This window comes from Jaculus jaculus, chromosome 6, assembly GCF_020740685.1.
Source record: "Jaculus jaculus isolate mJacJac1 chromosome 6, mJacJac1.mat.Y.cur, whole genome shotgun sequence".
Taxonomy (NCBI): Eukaryota; Metazoa; Chordata; class Mammalia; order Rodentia; family Dipodidae; genus Jaculus; species Jaculus jaculus.
Window position 1 is genome coordinate 26,096,409 of NC_059107.1, and position 25,805 is coordinate 26,122,213.

Here is a 25,805-nt window from a genome sequence, read left to right on the forward strand (position 1 = left end):
TTTCTTTTTTTTGGTCTGCTATTTGTATTCTTATTAGTATTAGGTCTCTAGTCTTCTTGAAACATTCTCTTTGAGGGCCTCAGAAAACTGTCATGATAAAATTCATTTAAATGTGAGAGTCCATCACATAGACTATGCAGAAACAAACTAGGACAGACTCAGACAGCCAGAGCTGGGGAGCACGTCCTCAGCCTTCTGTTCCCTTCCTTCATCCCACCAATAGGAACATGGAGCTCAGAGAGGAGAAAGGACTTGCCCAAGGCCACATAGCCAGGCCTGGATCACTTACATTTTAGGGGGGTACTCTACTGAAGCAGGAGCACTTGGAAGAAGGAAGCAGAGGAAGTTGGGGTTCATGGCTGTACAATCCTGGGGAGAAGACAAGGGGGAGTGGTGGAGAGAATCCAGACCTTCCTCTGTGCTGGAGACTGAACCTGGGGTTAGGCCGGTGATCTACCCTGAGCTACATGCCCCAGTCTTGCTTCTTGTCTTGATTAGTGTCATTTGCTTGGTCCTCTTCCCTGCCGAACTCCAACGTTTGTCCTTGGAACAAGGTGGATCCAGGCTTCCAGGATGTCGGGCATTTGGATGTCCTCTATTACGAAGGATGTGCTTGAATGCTAGGTTTTAGGCTTCAGGGACCTGCGTAAGAGAGTTTACCTATGAATGGCTTGATTGAGTCTACACCTCTGGGGACCTACTGGCACGAAGAAGCAGTGACAATAAAGACAATTCATCCAGGACCCTGTCTCAAGGCTAAGGGTCTAGTGAGGGAGGTTTCAAATTATACAGGTATGCTCTAACAATAGATTGAGCTGAACAGTCACAATTTACCACACTCCTGTGAAAATATGTAACCCTGCAATGTCAATGTCTTCGTTCAAAGGCGGGTGTCTACTTCGGAAGGAGTGCATAGAGTACATTTGGAATCTCACATCACAGCGATACAGTGATTGTTAGAATCTCACCATCATAACGCACCTCCAACACCATAGATGGCTCTACCACAATCTTCTGAGTCATGAGTTCCTGAAGAGCAGATACTGATTGGGAAACTGAGGCATTGAGACCAGGGTCTCAAGGTCATAGGATTCAACAACAGCTGAGTCAGGCAGAGGCCAGCAACCCTCCCTTATCACACCACACCCCGCCCCTTGCCTGGCTGCCTCCCAGACTGCTCGTGTCTGCACCTTGCAGTGGCATGGGCCCATTAACTCTCAGGCAAATGGGTTCTGGGCGCGTGCAGGCAGCAGGTCCCAGGACAGCTTAAACAGGCCTGGACTGCCTGGTGCCTTGTGGCAGCCGCCCCCTGGCCTCTAAATGATAGTGTAGAGCACTTGACTGTTTTGAGGGTAAACAGGAGGGCTGGAGTGACTGTAGAGGGTGGCATGCGCCTCTACCAAGCCAAAACACAGAGCAAGTGCAGGGCTCCTCCTGAGCCCTGGGGGTCACTGAGGCCAACTGGAGGCAGTCTGGTTTTCAGGCTGCTGTCAAGGTCCTTACAGATTGTCATGAGAAGGGGGCATAAACTTTGGTCCACCCCCAGCAAGCTCTCACTCATTCCATCCTGGCAGCCTCAATGTAGGGTAAGTGAGACAAGGCAGAGTTAACCCACATCTCTCAGCACAGAGAAAACACTGGGGGGTGGGGAGTTGCTCTGCCTTCACCTCTGTCTCCCCGGACCCCGGTACCATGCATGGCTTCCTGGCCAAGAGACAGCCTACGCCTTAGTCCTGGCTCTCCCATTCACATGGTGTGACCCGGGGCTAATTATTTAACTTCTCTATGCCTCCGTGTTCTCATTGCTAAAATGCAGCTATTGGGCTGCAGAGGCGGCTCAGCAGTTAAGGCACTTGCCTGCAATGCCTAATGACCCTGGTTCAATTCCCCAGTACCCACATAACGCCAGACGCACAAAATGGTGCATGTCTCTGGAGTTCATTTGCAGTGGCTAGAGGCCCTGATGTGCCCACTCTCTCTCTCCTTGCAAATAAATAAATACATTAAATTAAAATGAAACTATTTACATATATACAACATGTAAGTAGAAGAACAGATTAATGGGAGTGAAAAGGCCTAAGTGAGGTCAGAGGAAGAGGTGGAGGGAAGGCTAATCAAAATCTAAGAGGATAAAAATAAGTCATATGGAAACCTACTTTTTCGGACAATGGAACACTCAGAGACCATAGACTGTTACTAGAAAATTTTCAGTGCCAGGGATGGGATACCTTCCAGTGAGCTGTTGGTCAGGGAGGTCCCTGATACCCCCAATACATTACAGGCCATTGCCGAGGCCCTTGGTTTCCCACCAGGAATAGATGGTCAGATCATATTGCTAAAGACTCCACATACTTGGGCTGCAAGGTCACCGAGAAATCCTGCTGGAGCTGAGCTAAAAACCTCCTCTATGTAGAACAGCTGACAGAAAGAAGGAAAAAGCCATGCTGCATACAGTTCAATGGGAGAGAGAGAGATCACCAGTGAAGATACCTAACAGTGGACATTGTATGCCTTATATTTGGCCAGACATGCCAAATGAGCTAATGGGTGCAATGGCAGCATATCTGTTAGGGGGGAAACCACCCACCCTCTAATTTGACTGGAGGTCTGCCATATGGGAGGGAATACATCCCTGATACTAAAAACATATAACAGGGGTAGTCATGAGCCCTAGGGCTATAATGTCTGCTGCCGTCTGGCTAAGTGTATATACTATGCTCATCAAACTTCCCAATATGTACTCCTCTTAATGTTCATACCCATATATTAATGCTACTCTCATTTTTGGTTAGAGAATCTTCTCATTTCAGACCGCGGTGATCTTGGGATGACTCAGAAGGCACCATGGTGCTGAGGAGTACTCAGCATTGAAATATCTCTATCATACCTTCCAAGACTCAGGGTCTATTGCAGAAGAGGTGGCAGAAACAATGTAAGAGCCAAAGGAAGGGTAGGACTTCTTACAACATGCTCCTCTAGACACAAAATGGCCTGGATATCCAGGACCTCACAGTGCCTGACACTACCTACACAAGACCATCACAATAGGAGGAAAATATCATGACATCAAAATAAAAGAGAGACTGATTGAGAGGGGGAGGGGATATGATGGAGAGTGGAGTTTCAAAGGGGAAAGTGGGGGGAGGGAGGACATTACCATGGGATATTGTTTACAATCATGGAAGTTGTCAGTAAAAAATAAAAATAAATAAGTAATACAGTTATTATGAATATTGCAACACACCAAAACCTAATGGCTGAGAAGCCCACATAGTTTAGTCCTGTCTTTCAGGAAGCAGCTATACCCAGCTCCCAGTGAACATCACCGTGAGGGCCCAGGAGTGTCAGACTTGTAGATACTTTGAGAAATGCATGAAACTGGACATCTGTGTGTAATCAGTCTTCTGATTTTTTTGTTGTTGTTGTTATTGTTGTTGTTTTATTGAGGTAGCGTCTGTCTCTGGTCCAGGCTGACCTGGAATTAACTATGTAGTCTCAGGGTGGCCTTGAACTCATGGTGATCTTCCTACCTCTGCCTCCCAAATGCTGGGATTAAAGGTGTGTACACCATCAGGCCTGGCTCAGTCTCCTGATTTTTAAAGGTTAGTGGCTAATCACAAATTACTACGCGAACTATAGAAACTAGTCTTAAGATTGGTTTTGGCCATTGGGCCCTGTTGTTGGGAACGTCAGATAGAATCCCATCCTCAATTTGCTATTGAAGGGCCTAAGAACAGAAGAAATAATTTGCCCAACCTTGAGCTACCAACTGACAGCCAGAGATCCACACAGCCATTAGTGGGTAAGGGCGGGGTTCCTAGTACACCATCTTGGGCTTCTTGGCGTCTCTTCCTTATGGTATGTGATCCTCACAAAGCTCCTATCTGTACCAAAGATCACCAGGGAACAAGAGCCTGGATTCAGAATCAGCACTGTCCCCCCACCACTGATGGGACTGGAACCCAAGCCTTTTCCTATCCCAAGAGGACCACCCCTGCCAGGCTGAGGGGAATGGCCACCCTTGAACTCTCTCCCAAATACCCAAACAGGGTACCGTGCCCCTGGCAAGAGAGAGTGCTGAGTGTCAGACTGTCTTGGGAAATAGTAGTGCTGTGTGAGTATTTTCTCAGTAAAATATATCAAATGATGGAAAAGATGAAGTGTATTTCCCCTAGTTCCTCTGCCTTTCTCGGTGATAAGTCTGTCACCAAAGGTAATATGTCACTTCCTTAAATGAACCTCTTTTCTCTCGGGACTCTCAAAATAGCCCCCTGAGGGATTGCAGTTGGATGTTGGGCCAGCCATCCCTAGACTTATGAGACTGGATGAGCCTCAAGGTTGGCAGCTATTTGGATAACTTTTGGCTGTTGGGAGGAAACCCGTGCTCTGGGTCACATCTCCCAATTATGATTGGTGGCCATCTGGGTTAGAACAAAGTCTGGTGGCTCATTGCCTCTGGGTCTCTCTGGAAGCCAAGCCTTGTCAATTCATACTTCTGGAAGTTGCTACGTATGGCTATATAGGAGTATTTTTCATCTGCTATGCTCTCTTCAGTATGTTGGAACCAGTTTATAGCGAGTCATGCTGTTTCCCCAAAATTTATAGCTGGGATATGGATTTTCAATTAAGAACAACTTGTGGAGCTGGGCGTGGTGGTGCACACCTTTAATCCCAACACCTGGGAGGCAGAGATAAGAGGACTTCTCTGAGTTCTAGGCCACCCTGAGACTGCACCGTGAATTCCAGGTCAGCCCAGGCTAGAGCAAGACCCTGTCTTGAAAAAAAAAGGGGGCGGGGATAAATTGTTGTATTTAAGTTTAATTAAAAATAGTTAAATTTGGGTGTGGTGGCTCATGCCTTTAATCCTAGCACTTAGGAAGTAGAGGTAGGAGGATTGCTGTGTTTGAGGACAGCCTGGCATCACAGAGTGAGGTCAAGGCCCTACGTCAAAAAGTCCTAAAATAGCAAATAATGCTCCAGGTGACTGGAAGAAATTTCATATCATTCTACTGGGAAGAAAATGGTTGAATTCTGGCATATACTGTGTGAGGCAAATGAGAATGGCCTTGTCTTGAACACCGTCTTAGGAGAATTTATCTGGTCGCCCTTGAGGCAAGTGGTGTCAGGTCTGGCTATGCAGGGCTTGAATTGTGGGTAGTTGCGGTAGGAAGTCCAAGAGGACCCTCTGCCCCTAATGTCCTCCGATGATCCAGAGGCACGCGAAGTCATCCTGGAAGCCACATTAAGTTGGTCAAGACAAACCAGGGGACAGAGAACTTCCTTCTGCGTGTGTTTGTTTATTTTTAATGCGTGCCAGGAGTCTGGCATTGTTGGCTTGGGCATTCAGAGGCCTGGGTTCCAGTGCCAGCATCAGTGCAGTGAGTGCCGTGAGTCCTGTGCCTTGGACGAGCACTCTGGAGGCTTCCGTCTTCTTCCCTCTGCTTTCTGAGTTTGTTTCCTGCAAAGTCCTTATCCTCTTTGTGGCTCGGTTTCTTCACCTATAAAAAAGATTTAATAAGGGTTTGGGTCACTGGGGCCTCACGTGGATGAATTGAAATATTCGTTTACGGTACTTAACAATGTTAAGATGCACCCAGCACTCCAAACCCAGTAGCTGCCGTTGCTCCTCTATCCTTAGAACGGTTTTAAGCAACTTTTTCCATGAGTCAGGGAACTTTAGGACCTGCCCACTGTCTTGGAGTCAGATGGCCTGTATTTGCATTTGGGCTCAGCTCTGGGGTTTGAACTTTGGGCTAGATGGTCAAAAGCCCTTAGTGTTCTTGATCATGAAATGAGGTGGGTAGATGCCTTGCAAGAATCTTTGTGCATGCATTGAAGTTGAGTGTGAGAGTGTAGTGTGAGTGTGTTTGTGTAACACCAGTGTGCTGCCTCTGACCTGATACTTTCTCTCCATTTCCCCTCAAGACTCTCTCTCTCTTTCTCTCTGATCTGTGAGAGGCTGACAAACTCCAGATTAAAGACCGGTGACAGTGTAGACTCTTTCTGCCCCCAGGCAGGGGCATTTGCATATGTTTAGAGAATGTGGAACATGAAAACATCTCTTGTCTCCTAAGGGTGGATTGCAAATAGTGGGATTACCAGCCTTCATTCACCCCCTCCTGTCATTCCCTGAGAGCTGTGTGGTGCAGTGGCCTTCTGAGAACTTGATTCCATTGGCGCGAGGGGAACTGAGGGGAAGCGAAACAAGTGATTAGGGAAAAGTAAACAATTCCGAGACAAACACAAATCAATTAGGTAGACTCCTAAATCTCCTTTTCAGCCCTTTGGGTCTCTTCTGTTTTCACCCGCAGGAAAGCAACGCTGACAGCCGGAGTTGTGATTCCACAGCTCTCCTTGGGTCAGGGAGACGTATGTATGTTGCTACATCGGATGGGGAGCAGATAGTTGACTTTAAAGAACTGCACGGTGCCTATTTCTCTTCTTCTCCTCTCCCTCTTCCAGACAGGACTTGGCTGTGTAGCCCAGGCTAGCCTCAGCCTGGGATTCTCTTTTCTCTGCTTCCTGAGTGCTGGGACTACAGATGTGTCATTTCTATACATATCCCTCTGTATTCATTTTTCACGTGAACATGTCATGGCCATCTTCCCATTGCATAAAACTCACCATTGTTTACAACTGCCGAATCCAGCACTGCAGTGCCATGGTTGATTGAGGCTTTGCTTCTTTCTCGGGATCTACGCGAGTCTTGTGCTTTCCCGGTGCCCTCTTCACCACACAACCACTGCGCTGAATGCCGCCTGTGGGCGCAGCTCCTCAACGGTCTTCATGGTCCTGGTCACCATCCCAGAAGTGTAACTGCTGGTCAGGGTGAAAGGACTGCTGGTGCCCTGATTTGAGGCAGGGATTTGTTGACAGCACAGCATTCTAGAGAGTTTGAAGACCCGAGGGGAGTAGAGCGGGCCACACTGACTTCATGCTAGGAACAGCACATCCACAGATGGTCTCACCTGTGGATGGGACACCACCATTCACCATTCACCCTGATATTGGGGGGGGGGCGGTGGGCAGGGGTGGAGAATAGTCATCATGCAGAGAGGGACACAGAAGCTTCCAAAGAGGAAAACACACACCTAAACTGAGGCATTCTGAGGCCTCAGCTGAAGGATCCTGCACCATCACCAGCTGATAGCTGTTGCTATGGGTCTAGCCATACACAGAAGATGTCTACGGAGGGGCGGTGTGTGTGGGGGAGACCCAGAAAGGTTTCAAAAGGAAACAGTGTCTGCTGTCAGGGTAGTGGAGAAGCCCAAAAGGCCACCTCTGTGCATATGGCTGCTGTTACTAATGGTACTGCCTCTTATTCTCACTATAACCATTCTCTGTACTTTCTGGCTAATGTTACCTTTAATTGAATGCAAAAAAGAAACCCCCCTGCCCCTCCCTGCCCCACTATCTAGGTCTCTGAAAGAAGTGGGGAATGCTCCTTCTTTTTCCAATTCGTTGCAAGCAATTGCTTTGCAGTTGAGTGGTGGGGTCCAGCAGGACAAACTCACTGAAATCATGGGTGGCAAAAGTGCCAGTCAGGGCACTGACTTGCAGTAACATTTCTCACCCCATGGAACCCACAAACCAGAGAGGAAGAGTTCTTCCAGAAGTTCAGGGTCGTTGGACCTGAAAAGAACCTCTGGCTCATGGTCATTTGAACAACTAACTTGAGTAGCAAGGAAACCGAGGCAGGCACGTAACTGGTGGGCTGGCAAGGAGAGACATCATGGCAACGGGCAGCGTCTGAATTGCTAAAGCGAGAAGCCAGAGCCTGGCGTGGTCCATTGGTCCTGTCCACATGGAGAATCTGGGCCTCAACCCCAGAGCCCTTCTTTCCTCACTCCCAGTTACCTTCCTGCCCAGCTGCCCTGCTCCAGAGCTTGGTCGGTGCTTGCAGATGTTAAAAATCAGTGCTACAATATTCCATCTAACCCAGTCCCCAAGGTAAAGGCTCAAGACAAACATCTCTCTTAAAAGCAAGGGGAGATAGCTCAGTGGTTAGGGCGCTTGCCTGCAAAGCCTAAGGACCCAGGTTCAATTCCCTAGAACCCAAATTAGCCAGATGCACAAAGTGGAGCATGCGTCTGGAGTTTGTTTGCAGTACTTAGAGGCACTGGCATGCCCCTTCTCTCTCCCCCTCTCTCTCTTTCTCTTTCTCAAATAAATAAATAATTTTTTTTTTTTTAAAGCAAGGGGCATCCTTGGCTGAGCTTGACTTGGTTGACTGCCTTTTCCAGTCCAGGCTAGTTCCTTGGAGAGTAAAAATTCTTGGGCTATAGAAGAACAAGAAAGCCCTGAGCTCTGAGCCTGCCTCAGATACTGACTGTTCATGTGTCCTTAGGTAGGTCGTTTCACCTCTTGAAGTCTCAGTCCAGTCCCTCATTATTAACAACAGCTAAGGAATGTATGTGGGGCGTGTATCGGATGACATTTATGGAACACGTAGCTCAGGGCTTGGCAAGGAGATATCAGTAAAGTGTACTTTCTTCCCTTCCACTCTTCTGCTGAGATTTTTCTGTCACCAGCATAGAACCTACCAAAAATCCTCTGGACCTTCGGCCAGGGCTAAGTACATGGTGGACAGAAGCTAGAGGGGTCTGAACAGAATCCTAATACATACTCTTTGGGCTCTGCAGGGTTCTAAGTTGCTTGGGGAATGTTGTCTTGGCCACTGGCCATCTAGCATGCCACCCTTGCCCTCCCCACCCCAGGGTGCACTGTCCTCTCTAGAGGGCAGAGGATTCCCCCGTGTTTCTTGTCCCAGTCAGAATAGAAATAATGGGGAAGGCAGGACACATATACCATTGCAATGGCACACTGCTTATTCTGTCCTCTAAGTCCAGCCAGGCCTTAAGGCAGGCAGCATGTGCCCAATCAGCCAGCTTGGCGGTGTGGTGCCTCCCTCCCACTTGCCTCTTGCAGCCTGCTCAGCCTCAGCCCACACAGCCAGCCTGGGTTTCCAAGGCTCATGCTGCCCCCTTGAGGCTGTCTGCCACAGCAGTGTGGCCGTGAGACCTGTGTTGGCTGTGCAGAAGCTGGGAATGGAAAGTCTAGTCTGGGACAGGCAGTCCTCAAGGAAAGGCCATCAAAAGACCAGGAAGACTCTGCTCCGGCCCTTGGTACCACTTGCCCACTGGTATTCAGAACCCACCACAGTGCACCTGCGTGGTAATGGGGTATGAGGGGGGGAATCCTCACGTTGGAGTTGTTCAGCTGCTTCCCCGACTTCTCTCCCTGTAAAATGGGAATCATGACAGTGTCCCCATACACAACCTTTAGAGGTTGCTGACCACCAGGAGACAATAAGAAGCATCATGATTTATGTTTAATTGAGCTGGGCACTATGCTTTGCACATATCACCTCATTAAATCCTCTCCATAGACAAACTTCTGATGGAGGAACTAGTAGTGTCCCCATTTTACAGTTGGGAAAATTGAGGCTCACTGAGATGTAGTGAGCTGCCCCAAAATTATACACTCGTAAAGAGGAGAGCTAGGCTGCATGCTAGGTGCATGGGACACCAGCCTCTTGTCCTTCACCCACCACTGTGATCTGCCTGGATTAATTCAGTGTACTTTCCACTGGTATCTCTGCACCCCTCTCCTGTCTGTGCCCTGTTTCTTTTTCACCCCTCCTCAGCTCTTAGTTGCCTTCATTTGCCCTGTGTGTCAACTTTTCCCAGCCACTGCCAGCAGGACATTTGGGGCACTTCTACTCAGACTATGACACGGGAAGCAGTGACCCACAGACCGTTACTCGGGACATGGGCTGCTGACAAAGATTCCCTGATCCAGAGCCCAGTCACAGGACAGCCCAGAGCCTGGGCGATGCTAAAGTGGGCTGTTTCAGGCTTATCGTCCAAGGCACTCCTAGAGCACTCTTGCAAGGGTGCTTGCGTCTGTCAGGTACCAAACACTGATGACTTGCTGACTTCCAGACACCAGACAATGTCTTCTCTGAATTTTTTTAAACATTTAATTTATTTATTTGTGGTTTTTCGAGGTAGGGTCTCACTGTAGCTCAGGCTGACCTGGAATTCACTATGTTGTTTCAGGGTGGCCTCAAACTCTCAGTGATCCTCCTACCTCTGCCTCCCAAGTGCTGGGATTAAAGGCATGCGCCACCACTCCCGGCCTTTAACATTTATTTTTATTAATTTGCAAGGAGAGTAGAGGGAGAGAGCAAATGGGTAGGTCAGTGCCTTTAGCCACTGCAAATGAATTCCAGATGCATGCACTACTGTGGCCTTACTCCATTGGGAGCAAAAGTGGGAAAATTTCAGGATGGGAACTGCTATTCACCATGAGTGAGGGCTTCCTAGGGTCTTCTTAAAATATTGTACATGTACTGTGTGTGTGTGTGTGTGTGTGTGTGTGTGTGTGTGTGTGTGTGATGTGTGTAGTGTGTGCACGTGTGTGTGGGATGCATGAGCCTATTGTGGGCATGTGGAGGCCCAAGGAGAACACTGGGTGTCCTGCTCCACTGCTTATCTACATGTCTCCTTGAGAGAGTCTCCATTGATTCCAGAGCTTTCCATTTTCACAAGCCCCACTGACTCTCCATCTTGTGTTTCACGTGGGACTGGGGTTACAAGATATGCATGGTCATTCCCAGATGTTCACCTGGCTGCTCGGGTATTGAACTCAGCAGCCTTAGGCCCTCATGCTTGGATAGGAGCATTCTTATCCCCTGAGCCATCTCTCCAAGGATCTCAAGAAAGCACCATCCTAAAGTTGCCCTTGAGTCTGCAAGAGGTCACAGGGAAAGAACATGCATTATGCTATTTTAAGACAGAAATTAGGAAATGGTCTCCACTGACCGTTCCCAGAAATCCACTGTCCTTTACTCACAGCCCTGAGCGCTGGAGACAGGTGATGTGGAAATAGCTGTTCCTAATTCGCTACTTCCTTGTTTTTGACAACAGTCCCCACTCTGACCTTGGCGTGCGGCAGAGGCAAACTGTCTAATCTGGGAATCAGGAAGTCTGGGTAACAGTTCCAGCTTCGTGGCCAGCTGGCTGCCACCTGGTCAGGTCACGAGGTCTGCAGACCTCTATCTGCTCATGGGTAAAGGCAGAGAGTTGAATGCAGTAAGTTCCTGGCTTCTTGACTTTTGCACATTTCAACCAGGAAGCTATCGCTCTGTCCAGCTGGCTATACTGAACCATCTCTGTGCCTCACCAGACCCCAGCACGGTGGAAAGGACCAAGGCTTCTTCTTCCAACCTGACCACTAACTAACTGATGGCACATGTCTAGCCCCAAGGGATGAGCCCATTTCTTTATCTACAAATGGGAGTCACTACCTTTATCAGATGACAGGGACAATACATCTTACATATCTACCACATGTAGTAGGTCCGCAGGAATGCTCTGCTGCTGACTAACAGAACCCACATGGAGGCAGCTTTAACTAAACTACTGGCTTGGAAAAAAAAAAAAAAGAATGCTGTTTCTGCTCCTAAGCAACGAGAGCACAGTTATTCCTGTCAAAGACCACGCCAGTAACGGGCATGCATCAGAGCCCCTGTCAGCACACCAAGAAGTCAAGAACTCTGCCACACTCCCTAATGGGCTTAGAAATAGCTACAGATCCGAACCAACCATTGTGAACACTCAGGCTTAGTCTAGACACTGTAACTGACTTCCTGTATCGAAAATAGAATATTTGAAGAAGCTAGTCATTCTCTAAAATGTCAACCCAATTTTTTTTGCCAGATATGCTGCTTCCCCATGTTCAGCAAGTTTCAAGATAGAAGGCACCTTGAGGAAATCTAGTTAGAAGCTCCCTTGACAAATACAGAAATCTTAAGTAACATGGGCAGATTAATCCACAAGGAGCTGTAATTAAATGGTGGGTCTGCTATCATTATGCAATATTGTATTTTCTACTTCATACGGCCCTCTCACATACATGAACTCACTTTGTGAGTTCCTGAGAGGAATTCAACAGGCAAGGAAGACCAAGTTCACCGTGTTGAAGGAATTTGATCTCCATCACCAGCCGCATGGCTTCATTGCCAAGGCAGGCCCAGAAGTTGTGCGTGGCTCTGGGAGGCATCAGAGTGGCTCTGAAGGGAGCCCAGTGCGCTCAGCTTCCTGGGTCAGAAGTGTAGCCTTTGGGGGGAAAGAGGGGAGGTTCATGGATTGAGATGACCTTTGGGGGTGGGAACAGAGTGGTCATGTGTATGCCCTGTGTCAGGGAAGATGGGTTATGTCACTTCCAAAGCCACCTATGCACCTAAGGGACATGCCAAGTATCAGGAAATGTGACTCATGCCCTCAGGATGCTGGTGGCTGCCTGCATAGCCGGTGGAACTTCATGGAGCCAATGTGAACAGTACTGGTCAGTAACGTAAACGTGCGTGCTCTAGTGCACACGTGGATGGTTCTCAGAAACACTGTGATGAATGGGAACACACATACACACACACACACACAAGCATGCTGACCAGCTGATTGCAATGACATCAAGCTATGGGCAAGATAATCTGATCTGCCAGGAAGAAGTTAGACCAGTAGTTGCTTGCAAGAAAAACAAGAATGACTATGAGGCCCACTGGAACTTTAGGGCAGATGGGTAAATGAGTGATTGTGGTAGGGGTGGTTACACTCGTGTATAAGTTATTTAATTGACTTAATTGCACATGTGTATGTGTGTATATCTAAGCCAGGGTCTCTTACTACTGCAAACAGATACCTTTCCAGCATTATGTAGGTGGCTGGAGAATTGAACCTGGGCCAGTGGGCTTCGTTAACAGGCACCTTTAACCACTGAGCAATCTTCCCAACCCCCACGTGTAAGTTTTATAAAAATTTGGCAGCACACATTGAAATGAATGTGTTTATTATACATAAGTTATGCTTCAATAAAGTTTATTGCCTAAGACAACACAATATTTGCTCTTTGTGGAGTTTTTAGTCTAGAGGAGAAAAATAAGTTATTTCATAAATAAATGTGACATAATTGTGATGGGAATAAGAGCTAAGAGGGACATTACATGGAGCATGAGGATATAAGAGGGACTTGGTTTGTTCAAGTAAACTGAGAAAGCTTTCCCAAGGAAGTATCATACATCTGATGTTAATGCATATATGGACCAGGTTACAGTACCTATGGACCAGGTAGAAGATGAACCAAGCAGGACAGCACGTGCTAAGAGTCTGTTGAAAGGTTGAAAGGACTTTGGTAAGGATCTCTGAAAGAAAATACATGTGTCTGGAGCAGAGGAGAGATGCTAAAAGGCAAGTTAGAGGCTTGAGATGATAGGAGGAAACCATGTAGCTATGATCAGTCCTGGATAAGAGCCGGCATTTTTCCTGAGAGAATCAGAAGTCCATTGAAGTTTGAGGACTTGTGGATGACCAGCTCAGTTCTGGGATTAGTGCTCACTTCTCCCTCCGCCAGGTGGAAGGTTCATGAGCTTCAAGCCCATTCTTACTGACCTGTGCAGCCCCTAGAGAAATTTCAACAGCCCTGAATAGGAGGGAATGCAAAGAACTTTCTGAATGAGTGACAGAAAAAAAGAAAGAATGGATAGGTGGATGGATAGATGGGTGGATGATGGATCAATAATAAATGCATGAAAAATAAATGGATAAGAGAATAATTGACAAACATAGATGATGATGGGTGGATAAATAGACGGATAGATGGATGGATACATCATGTTAGGATGTGCTTTTCTACAGTCACCTGACAAATGACAACTTTAGAGCAATTTAATTCTTCTCCCCAAATCGAAGGCACAGTGCAGAGATTAGAAGCCTGTACCTCCATGTTGCTAACTACAGACCCTGACCTCTGAGCACACAAGAAATCAGCTCCTGGGTCACAGGTCCCTGAGCCTCTCAGGCGCTCTCTCCCCTGCATAGAAAACTTGTCTCAGCATTTTTTCTTTCTTTTTTTTAAAAAATATTTTTTGTTCATTTTTTATTTATTTATTTGAGAGTGACAGACACAGAGAGCAAGACAGATAGAGGGAGAGAGAGAGAATGGGCGCGCCAGGGCTTCCAGCCTCTGCAAACGAACTCCAGACGCGTGCGCCCCCTTGTGCATCTGGCTAACATGGGACCTGGGGAACCGAACCTCGAACCGGGGTCCTTAGGCTTCACAGACAAGCGCTTAACTGCTAAGCCATCTCTCCAGCCCTCAGCATTTTTTCTATACCCACCGATGGTTCAGGCACACAGAGCATTCTCATGCCTCACTGCAGACCACACATACGTGCTTGAGAAAGCGACTCTGTCAGACCCGCCAGGACACTGCCCTCAACTCTCTGCTCCTCTGGGAAAGCCTTTCCTGCTTACCTGTCCCCATCAGCCATCACCTTGCCTCATCTCTTCCCTGACGACGGTACATGGCCTCTGCTCCATTCTGGTGCATTTCTTCACTGTTCGAGCATTGTCCTTGTGCTCCGTTCTCTAGACTCCTGCGTTCACCATGAAGCAAGGTGAGGTGAGGGGAGACAGACTACAGGCGAGTTGAAGCAGATTGCTAAAAAGACCCAAGGGGCACAGAAAAAACTATTAATATCAATATTCTTTCCCTTGAGGTAACATTACTGAATGATATTGGACATCAGTAAATAGAATTTCCCTCTGACTCTTTTGTTTGTTTGTTTGTTTCTGTGTTCTCTTGCTGGACTTGCCATTGCTTTTGACTCCGTTTTCCCCAGGCATCCAGTGCTACCCTATGGCTCTTGGTATTTGTTGCAGTGCCTTTGTGTTTCTTTCCAACAAATGACCCCTAACTCATGCTTTCTCCTGTGGTCTGTTCATGACCTTCTACCCTACAGTCAAAGTAAGCCATCATCTCCCCACAGTGAGGAGACACGTGATGCTGTGTGGCACCAACGATGGTTCCAAACTAGGAGACATCATGGAACCGCAGACAAACTTGCAGCGTGCTACATGAGGAAAAAGGTCTGTGTTCTTCGTATGTTATTTGAAGTAGATTTATTTCTCCTCTGATCCTTAAATGAAAACCCAGCTGTTGTTTCTGGCCAGACCATAGGTTGATATTTAGAACAAATTTCAATTAAGCAATGAGGGTACATACAGTGTCCGGTTGGGACAAAAATCATGGATTTTCAGTGAAGAAATATGTGCCCAAGTCCCATCTCTACACAGCTGGGAAGGCCTGGCTTGCAGAGAATTGGCCCCACAACCTGGGACCCGATGTGGACCACATGGCTCATGCTGGTGATGGATTTTCCACCCTTTATGCACAAGTATCATTTAACCCTCACGGTGACACTAAGAGCCAGCTTCTCTTCACAGGAAAGCCAGCTGAGCGGGCACAGATAAGGAATGAAGTGAGCTTCTCCTCCGGTGAGGTGTTTTTCAAGTCAAATGTGTGTCCATATTGTCATTATTATTACTCTTGAAAACTCTAGGATGAGTCCTGCAGCTTGCATGACAAAGGGTCTCACCTCCCAAGCTACACTGTGACCCATGCTGACAGCCATGTATTCCTCACCCCACCCCATGCCCAGTGCCCACCGATGTGCACATCTGAGAGGCTCATGAAATACCAACTGATTGTCCAGAAAGGGCCTTGCAGAGCTGGAAGCTGTGGCTTTTAAGCGACTAACTATTTTCCCTCTCCATATATAAAGCCAGCTGTGGGCTGGAGAGATGGCTTAGCTGTTAAGGCACTTGTCCGTGAAGCCAAAAGACCCAGGTTCCAGTACCCATGTAAACCAGATGCACAAGGGGACGCATGTGTCTGGAGTTTACAGTGGCTACAGGCCCTGGTGCACCCATTGTCTATCTCTCTATTAGCCTCATTATCTCTCTCTCAAAAAGATCAATAAATAAAATATACAAAAATATCAATAAAACACCTTAAAGAAGGATGCCTTGGCATAAAGATAAACATAAAAATGCAGAAAATTCAGAAGCTTTAAAGATGGGAAGGGAGCTGGGTGTGGTGACACATGCTTGTGATCCCTGTGATTGGGGACTCAGACAGGGGGTGCTTTAAGTCTGAGGCCACCCACAACTACATAGTGAGACTTTATCTCAAAAAGAAAAAAATAATAAATATGTAAATAAGTAGATAAATAAGTGAAGGAAAAAGTATAATCCTTCCACCCACAGGTATCGTTTTGCCTTATTTCCTCTCAATCCCCACTGTGCAAAGATTTATACTATTACTCTTGACTATTCTTATAAATGTTTACAATAAAAAGAGTATATTAACATATGGGAAGTAGGAAAAAATTAGAACAGCAATGTTAGTTACATAGATTTAACTGATAACATTTTACATATTCTGATTTGACTTCTCCATATCCCGTTTTGAGGAACTCTAACTGCGAACCATCACTTTCATGGAACATTGAAGATTCATGGCTGGTTCTTTATGATTTCATGATATTCTTTGTGGGCTGAACCGAAAGTCACCTCACTCTTCTGGCTGCTGAGCATGCAACAGGCCGGTTCCTATCTGCTATGTGTGCTTAGAGGTGCCAACAAAGGAAGTCTTGGTAGAGGCCACTGGGCAGCCTTACACAGCAGTCAGACCCCAAAATCCACCGTGCACTGGTCAGTGTATGTCTGAGCTGCACAGGCGTGTGCCAGCATCTGAGGCTAAAAATGACTGTGCCTCCTCTCACACACGAAATCTCTACACAGCGTGGCCCTGCTCACTCCTATGGAAGGATGCTCAGAGACAGAGAGCTAGGAAAGATACCGTGGCACTGGCATGTAACAGTTTAGGTGGAACAAAAGAGAAGCACAAGTAAGGGTGATCTATGTGTCTCTGTCTGTCTCCCCCACACATGCCAGATTGTCTATTCTCAGTGCAGAGATACACTATGGACAGTCTCTTATGAATCTTCCAGAACTGACCGATCTTCACAGTTACCTTTGCCTCCTATCTATTCCCTTGTCCAGCTCTCTTATTTCTCCCTCTCTGCTTGCCTCTTTCCTTCCGTCCCTTTGTTTATTTGAAATAGGGCCATGTTATGTTGCCCAGACTGTCCTGGACCTCACAATCCTCCTGACTCGGTTTCCGGAGGGCTCATTACAGACACGGGCCAGTTATCTTCCTTTTTCAGTGTATCTATGTACCTATTTGTCAACCCAAACTCAGGGTGCTCGAGAAGAATGGCCATCACAGAATAATTCAGAGGGGGCATGATGGATGAGACCTTGGTTTTCCACTCTAGCTACAAACCAACTTTGTAACTTTTAGCCAAAATCTCTTGCTACTCTCTGACTTGGTTTCCTCCCATGAAAAGACAAGGCCCAGTCCGCCCACTAGTGAACCTTGAAACATGGAGGGATGGAAATCCGAACAGTTCTAGAAAACTTTGCTCTCCTGGGGCCTGTTGTAGAAAAGGAACAAGGGTGGTTTCCAAGCCAAGTTGGAGGAAAGAACAGGGTGGGTGAGGACAGCCCAGCCGCCACAGCACTGTTTGGTCACCCAGAACCCCAGAGCCCAGTGAAGGGGACAGGGTGATCTTTCATAAACATTACCTCACGTGTTTTGTGGGAGATAAGCTGTTTGCTAAACTTTGTCAGAGGAGCAGGCTTGGGTGAGCCCTCCGCGTGACCATCACCAGGACGGTAGCCGCCTGCTCGGACCGGCTGTGGGGACCTCCAGCTTGGCTTGCCCAAAATAAAGGAATCTGCAAGTGGAGCTGGTTCTATTTAGTGTAAATAGAGACAAATGCTCTTGGGGTTGAAGGACAAAGGGGTCACGTTGGGAGAGAGACTGCGTGCGGCCTCCTCTGTTCAGGATCCGGGGGTCTGTGGGCACCCTGGAAGCCACCCACTTTGCCACGTAGGGAGTTGACCCCTCATGCGGTACCAGCTTAGTCTAGGAGAGGTTTTCTATGATGGGTTCGCATCAGATCAGAGCCTCTTCATGAAGTCACCCTACAGGCACATTTGTATCAAGTTCCACAGGAAGGGCCTCCTCCCAGAGACAGGCTTAAGCTTCAGGACAGCCCTGTGTGGGACAGAGAGGAGGTGACGTGACGACCACCGCTGACAGAGTGAAGTGTCTGGGGTCCTGGAGAAGCTGAGCTGACCACCAGCTCCCCTGCCTTCCACATTCTTCCTCCTCTGAAGCTCAGGACTGAGTCCTGGGGGTACTTGCTAGTAACCGCCTTTCCTCATTGGAGGCACTCCACCTGCAGCCCCACACCTCTGCATCAGGATGGCCTCCCAGGAAGCAGAAGTATGCAAAGGGCCTCCATCAAAATTCAACAAGCTTGACTGCTAGCCCAGGCCCCAACCTGAGGCAGCCAGGCTGTGTCCTGCTTGCTTTCCCACTTATGGTTGCTGCTATGTGAACAAGTTTACAAAAGAAAAGTCAAAGGAGCTCACCATGCTTTTCCTTCCCCTCTTATGCCACAGATCTAAAAGGAGCTTCCCAGCAGTGTTTTCACTCTGAACTCAAATGCCTATTCTTATTTTTATTTATTGTATTTATTTGAGAGAGAGAGAATGGGCACATCGGGGCCTTCAGCCTCTGCCAATGTACTCCAGATGCCACCTTGTACATCTGGCTTATATGGGTACTGGGGAACTGAACCTAAGTCATTTGGCTTTGCAGGCAAGGGCCTTAACTGCTAAACCATCTCTCCAGCCCCCCTGTTTTTGAGGTAGAGTCTCACTCTAGCTCAGGCTGACCTGGAACTTACTCTATAGTGCCAGGCTGGTCTTGAACTCACAGCAGTTCCTCCTATCTTAGCCTCCCAAGTGCTAGGATTAAAGATGTGCACCACCATGCCTGGCCAAATGCCTGTTCTTTTTATGGCTGAGTTGGATGCCTAGGCTTGGGCCTGCAGAGTGGGCATGCATGAACAACCGCCTTTGGGAGGCATATGCTTCTTCTAGACCCATGTTCTCCACAGCTCTTACTGACCATGGTCAGTAGCCAAACAGACCAATACTGTCTTTGTAATAATAACTATCATGTGTGTGACTCAGCATTTGCACTTACTTTCCTTGTGACCTCTAGCTGAGTGACTTAGCCACTCTAAGCCTCCAATTCTTTGTGTATAAATTGGCAAAAGTAACCATGTCTACTTATATGATAGTTATGAACATGATTACCTTATATATAATAAACCTAAACTGTGATTGATACATAAGTTAATTCAATATATAACAGAATGAATATATTAAGACAACAAAAAATTGCTGTTAGACACTGTGCTGTAGAAGTGTGCTGTGTGTATAATTCCCAGAACAATTTGCTTTGTTTTGTTTTTTTGAGGTAGGGTTTCACTCTAGCCCAGGCTGAACTGGAAGTCACTCTGTAATCCTAGGCTGGTCTAGAACTCATGGAAATCCTCCTACCTCTGCTTCCCCCAGTGCTGAGACTTAAGACATGTGTCACCACACCTGGTCAGAACAAATTTTGAGATTTCAATATTATCATAATTCTCACATCACACTAAAAGGAGAGATGAACATTACCTTGGCTCCTAGGCCTGTACTTGGGGCATCCGAAGTCCAATAGGGGCCCTCTTATTCCAAAGCCATGTTTCCACTTTTAAGGGACTGATTAGTGTCAAAGAGAAAGACTGTCATCCATTGTCACCTCTCTTCTTTAGTTAAAAAATCAACAGCCAGGGCTGGAGAGATGCCTTAGTGGTTAAGTGCTTGCCTGTGAAGCCTAAGGACCCTGGTTCAAGGCTCGGTTCCCCAGGTCCCACGTTAGCCAGATGAACAAGGGGGCGCACGCGTCTGGAGTTCGTTTTCAGTGGCTGGAGGCCCTGGCGCACCCATTCTCTCTCTCTCTTTCTCTCTCTCTCTGCCTCTTTCTCTCTCTGTCTGTGCCTCTCAAATAAATAAATAAAACAGAAAAAAAAATAACCACAGCTATGACAGCAGCAACTAAGAAACTTACATACATGCCCCCTCCAGTGTGGCAAGCGGGCACCATTGACCTTGGTTATGCTGATCTTCTCGCGAGCAGGAAAACAGTTAGCTGGGCTTGTTTAGGAAATCCCTAGTTCGTACGACACCACAGGGTAGGGACATGGCCTCACTGCCTTGGGCTGTCCTAGCCACCCCCGTCACACCACCTGAGAACGTGGCCCCTTACCTCAAGCCTGTCTGGGGAGCTCACCATCTTGACAGCCACTGAGGTTCTCAGCACATGCTGGCTAGTCCTGAGTTATTTAAACATCCTGTTACTTCTAGAAGCCTCTGTCGCTGCCCCCAGCACCAGGCCCCTCTGTGTTTGGCTTTCACATTCTGCACTTCCTAATTCCATTCCTGGGGCTTAATTATGATTACACAGCTTTATTACACAGAGTTGATTTTAAGTAATGGCCCTAATTAAGAGTGAATTTTAATTAAGCTTAATTCAGAGCCTGCCTCCGCTTGCCAAGGATTTGCAGCCTCAGACAAGGACAGGCTGCCTGAGCAGAACTCACACGTGACGTTGAGCTTCACGGGGCCGCTGCGACTTCTCCACCACATGGGTTCGCTCCATCGCCTGGCCTCAGAAGCGCACATCCTCAGCAGGCTGTAGTGGGCAAACTCTATTCCACCTTCCTTTCCCTCTCGAGCCCTGGCAATAAGCAAACAGAAGTCACTTGTTCTGGAGGTGAGGAAGCTGAGCCTTGGGGTGTGGGGGGAAGTCTATCCATCACACTGCTCACCCTGCTTGGAAGTTGAAGTAACTCTGCTTTCTTCCCTCCACCTGCTCATAAGACCCACTTTACAGATGAGCACACTGAGGGGACCATTCAGTCAAGTCAGGGGGAGACAGATAGCTCTGATCCCGATGTGATCTTGTTTCAGCACAGGTTTCCAGGGGACAGCAGTGAGCTGAGCTCAGCAGAAGCCAGCCTGACTCAAGTGGCCCCTTGGTCACTTTGTCCCAACCTTGGAGGGTCACGTGCTGTGCCGGTGAGTTCTGTCACATCTACCTCTACAAACACTAGCAAGTGGGAAAGAAAAAAAAAATCATAAAGCTATTTATTAAGTGAAATTTTACCCTACACTTAAAGCTGATGTAAAACAAGGTTACCTCCAAATCACAGCTTCCTTAAACATGCTCAAGACTAAGGGATGATAATTGGTCCTTAGCTCAGGAAATAAGTGAAGACTTCAGACTGCAAAGCTAAAGATTTTCTCCCGCATGTGCTGAGAACGACCAAGGGCTAGAAGATAACTTTCTGTCACCATGGTGTTCAGTGGGAAGACCTGTTCAAGTACCACCTAAGATCGGCTCTCACCTGCCCGCTCTGGAGACACTGGACAAAGCAGGGTGGTGCCACCCTGCACTGTTGGGTGGATGACAGGCTCCCGCACAGAAATCCAGCTCACCTGACCCCTGCCATGGCTCAAAGCCAGGTGTGGACATTCCTTTGGTGTTTCAAGTGAAAACCCAAGTGAAATCGATACAAGGAGGAACCCGTTCATGGGCACAAGCAGGCCCTGACCACCATGTTGAATGTCATTGTCGCTCTCTTCTGTTGGATGATAATAAAAATCACGCACAAGGAAGCCAAGACCTAAAAACTCCTTGACTTTCCTGGAGGGAAACGGAAGGTGAGAAAGAGGATCCAATTACCTTGGAAGAAAAAGCAGCAGTTTTACTCACAATGCTGTACCTAAAAGCTCAGATTGGAAACGGCCATTCAAGTATGTCCCAGGCTAAATTAAAAGGGGAAACTGTATGTGTAGGGTGGGTAAGAAATTATGTCTCAAGCTCCCACCATTGTCCAACTTCTGATTGAGGGAATCTTCCTTAGGCTGGAAGAAAAAAAAGAAAAGATAAACAGGCTTAAAACACAATAGATAAGCACACTGATTTTGATCATACAAACCACACAATGCTTCCATGAAATGTTTGGAATTTACAACCCCCGTTTGCTGATTCTAACCTGACAGCAGGATTCTCGTAAGCAGAGCCAAAGCAGGAGCTGCTGGTGTTTTCCTAGGGGTCCAGGGTGTGTTACCATCAGAACTTAACTGAGCCAGGTGCTTACATGTACCTGCTCCACATCTTGTCCACCTAGAAAACTCCACTGCAAGAGCAGAGGGAAGCAACACTGGTTGAACTATCAAGGAGTTACAGAAACTAACTTGTACCCAACCATGCAGCCCACGTAACCATCAGGCTCAAACCGCTAACTCATCCTCTCTTACTATTTTTTCTCCAGCTATGTCAAGGCAAGGCATAGGAGTGGTTTTGTGACCACCGTGGGTGGCTTCCCAAGGCAAACACATTATTTTCTCCTTCCACTGATAGCTACATCTACACTTGTTACAGGCTGCATCCTTGTGCTGCGAAGTTAGCAGCCTTGGAACTCTAGGTCTTGTTTCTCTCGTCTATAAAATGGGGATAACAGCAGCACCTACCTTGTAGGATTGTGGAGAGATTTTAAAGAGATGGTGCTTAGCACAGAGTTAAGTGTTCAGCAGACTGTCAGTGGGAACTCTGGCTCAGGCGTGTGCTGCGGTTTATCAGCAGCTCCTGGCCTGGCTGTTGGAGAAGAGACTTCTGTGTTCAGAAGTTCCCCAGTGCCCCAGAGGAAGCAGTTCAGCGGCTCAGCTGAGCTTGGCCAGGGTTGCAACAGCTGTTGCTTGATTTTCTGAGGATCCAAGCTGATGGGGATGGGGCCATAAGCAGCTCATGGAGAAGATGGAGACGTGTGTGAAGCTTCACTGGAGATCCACACGGACTGTGGCTCCTAGGAAAATTCTCGCAGGCTTCGTGTGTGCTGGCGCCCATCTGCGCGCACGCATGTACACACGCACATGCATACATACACATACACGCACACGCGTACATATACACACACACACACACAATCTCTTCCTTGCCATGCGTCGCCCTTTCACACCGAGCAAAGCCCAATTCCTGTACTAGCATCTGAGCGCATAGCTGTCCTGACCTCTGACAAAACGCGCTGCTTCTCCCCTAGTGAAGCCTAATGCACTTCAGCCTGGGGATTTATATCAAGCAGTAAAATCCACAGGACAGAAAAAAAATGCAAATTAATTTTACAATATAATATTATCATTGTCAACATAAAAGACTCCTATTCACTGTTCCTCAAAAGAAAATACGCCATAGTGTCATTTGTTTCAGGGAATGCAAAAAAGTTTCAACAACTAACAGGGCATGTTTCTGAGCAAAATATGCCCCATATATGATGTTGGGACGCATATTGTCAGTGGCCACTTGTGTGTCTGTGTTCTTGCAAACAAACCCATGGGATGGAGTCAAAGAAGGTCACCCCTAGCCTGCCTTTATACCTACAGGTCATGTACCTACCTCTGTCCCCAAATGAAACAAGCAGTATAAGTTTATTCAGAGAGAGAAGCAAGCCCTCTGAGACGAGCCATGAACGCACGCATCTCAGGATAAGCTGGCTGCCCGGCTGCTGGCTTGGCCCTGGAGGGACCTCAGTGGACCTTGAGTGCATGAGTGGTCAGTGTTGGTACGAGCAAGGGGAGGTTGGGAAGAGAAGATGTCACGGAGCAAAGGGGAAGACTGTGACTCTCTTCATTTCTCTAGGATGTGCTTTTTGTTTTGTTTTTCAAGGTAGGGTTTCACTCTAGTTCAGGCTGGCTCAGGGTGGCCTCGAACTCACTGCGATCCTCCTACCTCTACCTCCCGAGTGCTGGGAGTATAGGTGTGCACCACCACGCCCGGCCTAGGATGTTCTTTTATATTGCTATGCCTCCTCCAACTGCTAATGATCACTCACCACGTTTCCCTTGAACAGGATGCTAACAGGCCAATGCTGTTGGTGGATCTGACAGAGAAAAAAATGTAACTGTTCTTTTAATTAAGAGTTTGGGTGTCATATTAGATATCCAGTCACAAGTGGACCAGGTCTAAATGTATAAGGCTTTAAACAGCAATAATTGCCTCAATGAACAATATATTCTAGGTGGTTCTCTCACTATGAGGAAGTAGACAGGTACAATGGGCACTTGGTATCGTCAGGTATCGGTTCTAGGGACCTGTAGACTGCTCTCCAGGGATGCTCCAGTCCCTCACATCACATGGCATCACATTCTCACATATCTTATTCACATCCTCCTATATAATTTCAGTCATCTCTAGGTGACTCATAAAACCCAATGCATCAAAGTGCTAGGTAAACCATTGTTAGACTGAGGGGTTTAGACAGGAAGCAAGCCAAAATATGTCCAGAACAGATCCAAGACTTTTTTTTTATTTTTGCATGTGGGATGGATGGATGGATGGATGGATGGATGGATGGTGTGTGTAAGTGTGTAAGTGTGGTTTATGTGCCCTTGTGTACCCCATGCACTCACCTGCAGCAGGGAGGGGCGCTTACCTGTGGTGGCTACAGCAGGACATCCGCATTCTGTTCCGTCGCTCCTCCACCTGGCCTGGTTCGGATCCAGAGTCTCGTTACTGACTCCAGAGCTAATGGAACTCCAGCAATTCCTGGGTCCCATCTTCCATGTGGGACTAGGCTTACAGGCATGCATAGACACATCCAGCTCTTTCAGGGGTCTCTGGAGAGTCAAACCCTGGCAGTTTCTGGCCCTCCCTCATGCTTGCACAGGAAGGACACTTAACCACGGAGCCATCTCTGCAGACTTAGATCCAAGTTTTCACAAATATTTTTGATTCATCCTGGCTGAACCTTTGGGTGTGGAACCTAAAGATTTAAAATCCAAATGTATTACTATAGCCAACTCACAAAGAGAGGCCGGTGGGAGATGACATGAGTTATCCATGGTTGCCCAGCCTGTGGGAGGGAGAGTTGAGATGTATTCTCGGGTCTTCTTGGTTCCAGAGGCATCTATCCCAAGCCTCCATACTCTCTTACATGGCAGAATCTTGTGAGGCTGTGCTGGGTCCCCTGCCATGGGCCTTACACTCAGTCCTTACAGGGGATGGAGGTATTGTCACTCCTCTTATATAGATGCAAAACCAATGCTTAAGATAGGGAAATCATTTGTCCAGGTTGCTTGGATATCAGGCAATTTGATGGGGATTTGAACTCCAAGCCCTGATTCTAGATGCTGTGAGGGAAGAAAGAACAGAGGCTTGAAGGTCCTTACAGATAGATGCCATGCCTCATGTCAGTCTACACTGCATGACTGTCATGATTTTATCAGGCAAATAAGTGACCTCATGTCACATCTACAGATTTGGACAGAGTCTGTCCCCCATGTTTGAGAAGATGGCCAGAAAGGAGCTCTTGACAGTCCTTCACAAGTGTGCTCTGGCACTCATGGTGAACTGATGGAGACATTGACAACCAACTACAATCAAAGAAGGAAAGGAAATCATAGCCCAGAGAGGCAGATGGCTTCTCTGCTCCTCAGCATGAAACATGGTCTTGCTACTCAGTCTTGACCGCTACAACTCCCTCAAATTCCAAATGGTACCCTCAGGGCCATGACCAGATCCAGTGTGTGATTGGTTCTATCAGTTAGCCCTTATTGAGGGCTCATGGAAACAGAGGGAGCTGATGGGCCAAGCAGTCAGTGGAGAGGACAGATTTGTTTTTCTAACACTTGTGGTTTGCAGATTGTGGTGAAACAGACACGAATCAGACAGAGATAAGCCAGACCAGTCAAAAATTCTTAGTAAGACAGCGAGAAAGTGGGGGAATCATCAGACGGAGGACGAACATTAGATGCTGAACTCCAGGAAGACTTCTTTAAGAAGATGGCATTGACCAGAGACCTGGTCCCGGGCAGACCTGGTGACATATTCCAGGAAGGGCAGTGTCTGAAGATCATTGCTTTGGGAAGTCACCCACGTCAGAGTTTCCATGATGACACCAAGATCACATCGTTCCTCAACTCAAATTCTGATCAACA

The 25,805-nt window shown here is 47.4% G+C and overlaps 1 long non-coding RNA gene across 5 annotated transcripts; it reads right to left on the reverse strand.

Annotated features, from left to right (window-relative positions):
• Positions 1-306: 306 nt before the first annotated feature.
• Positions 307-22,883, reverse strand: LOC123461631. Of its 5 annotated transcripts, XR_006637759.1 has the most exons (9): positions 22,347-22,883; positions 21,869-22,012; positions 21,556-21,737; positions 21,309-21,454; positions 20,639-20,919; positions 20,411-20,547; positions 17,827-17,967; positions 17,493-17,644; positions 14,061-14,502 (listed from the first exon to the last, which is right to left on the reverse strand). It is a non-coding gene; the product is annotated as an uncharacterized LOC123461631 (long non-coding RNA). The 5 variants fall into 5 exon arrangements; XR_006637758.1 differs by lacking the exons at positions 17,493-17,644; positions 17,827-17,967 and adding an exon at positions 307-642 and having other exon boundaries at positions 14,316-14,502; XR_006637757.1 differs by lacking the exons at positions 17,493-17,644; positions 17,827-17,967 and adding an exon at positions 12,878-13,462 and having other exon boundaries at positions 14,316-14,502.
• Positions 22,884-25,805: the final 2,922 nt, after the last annotated feature.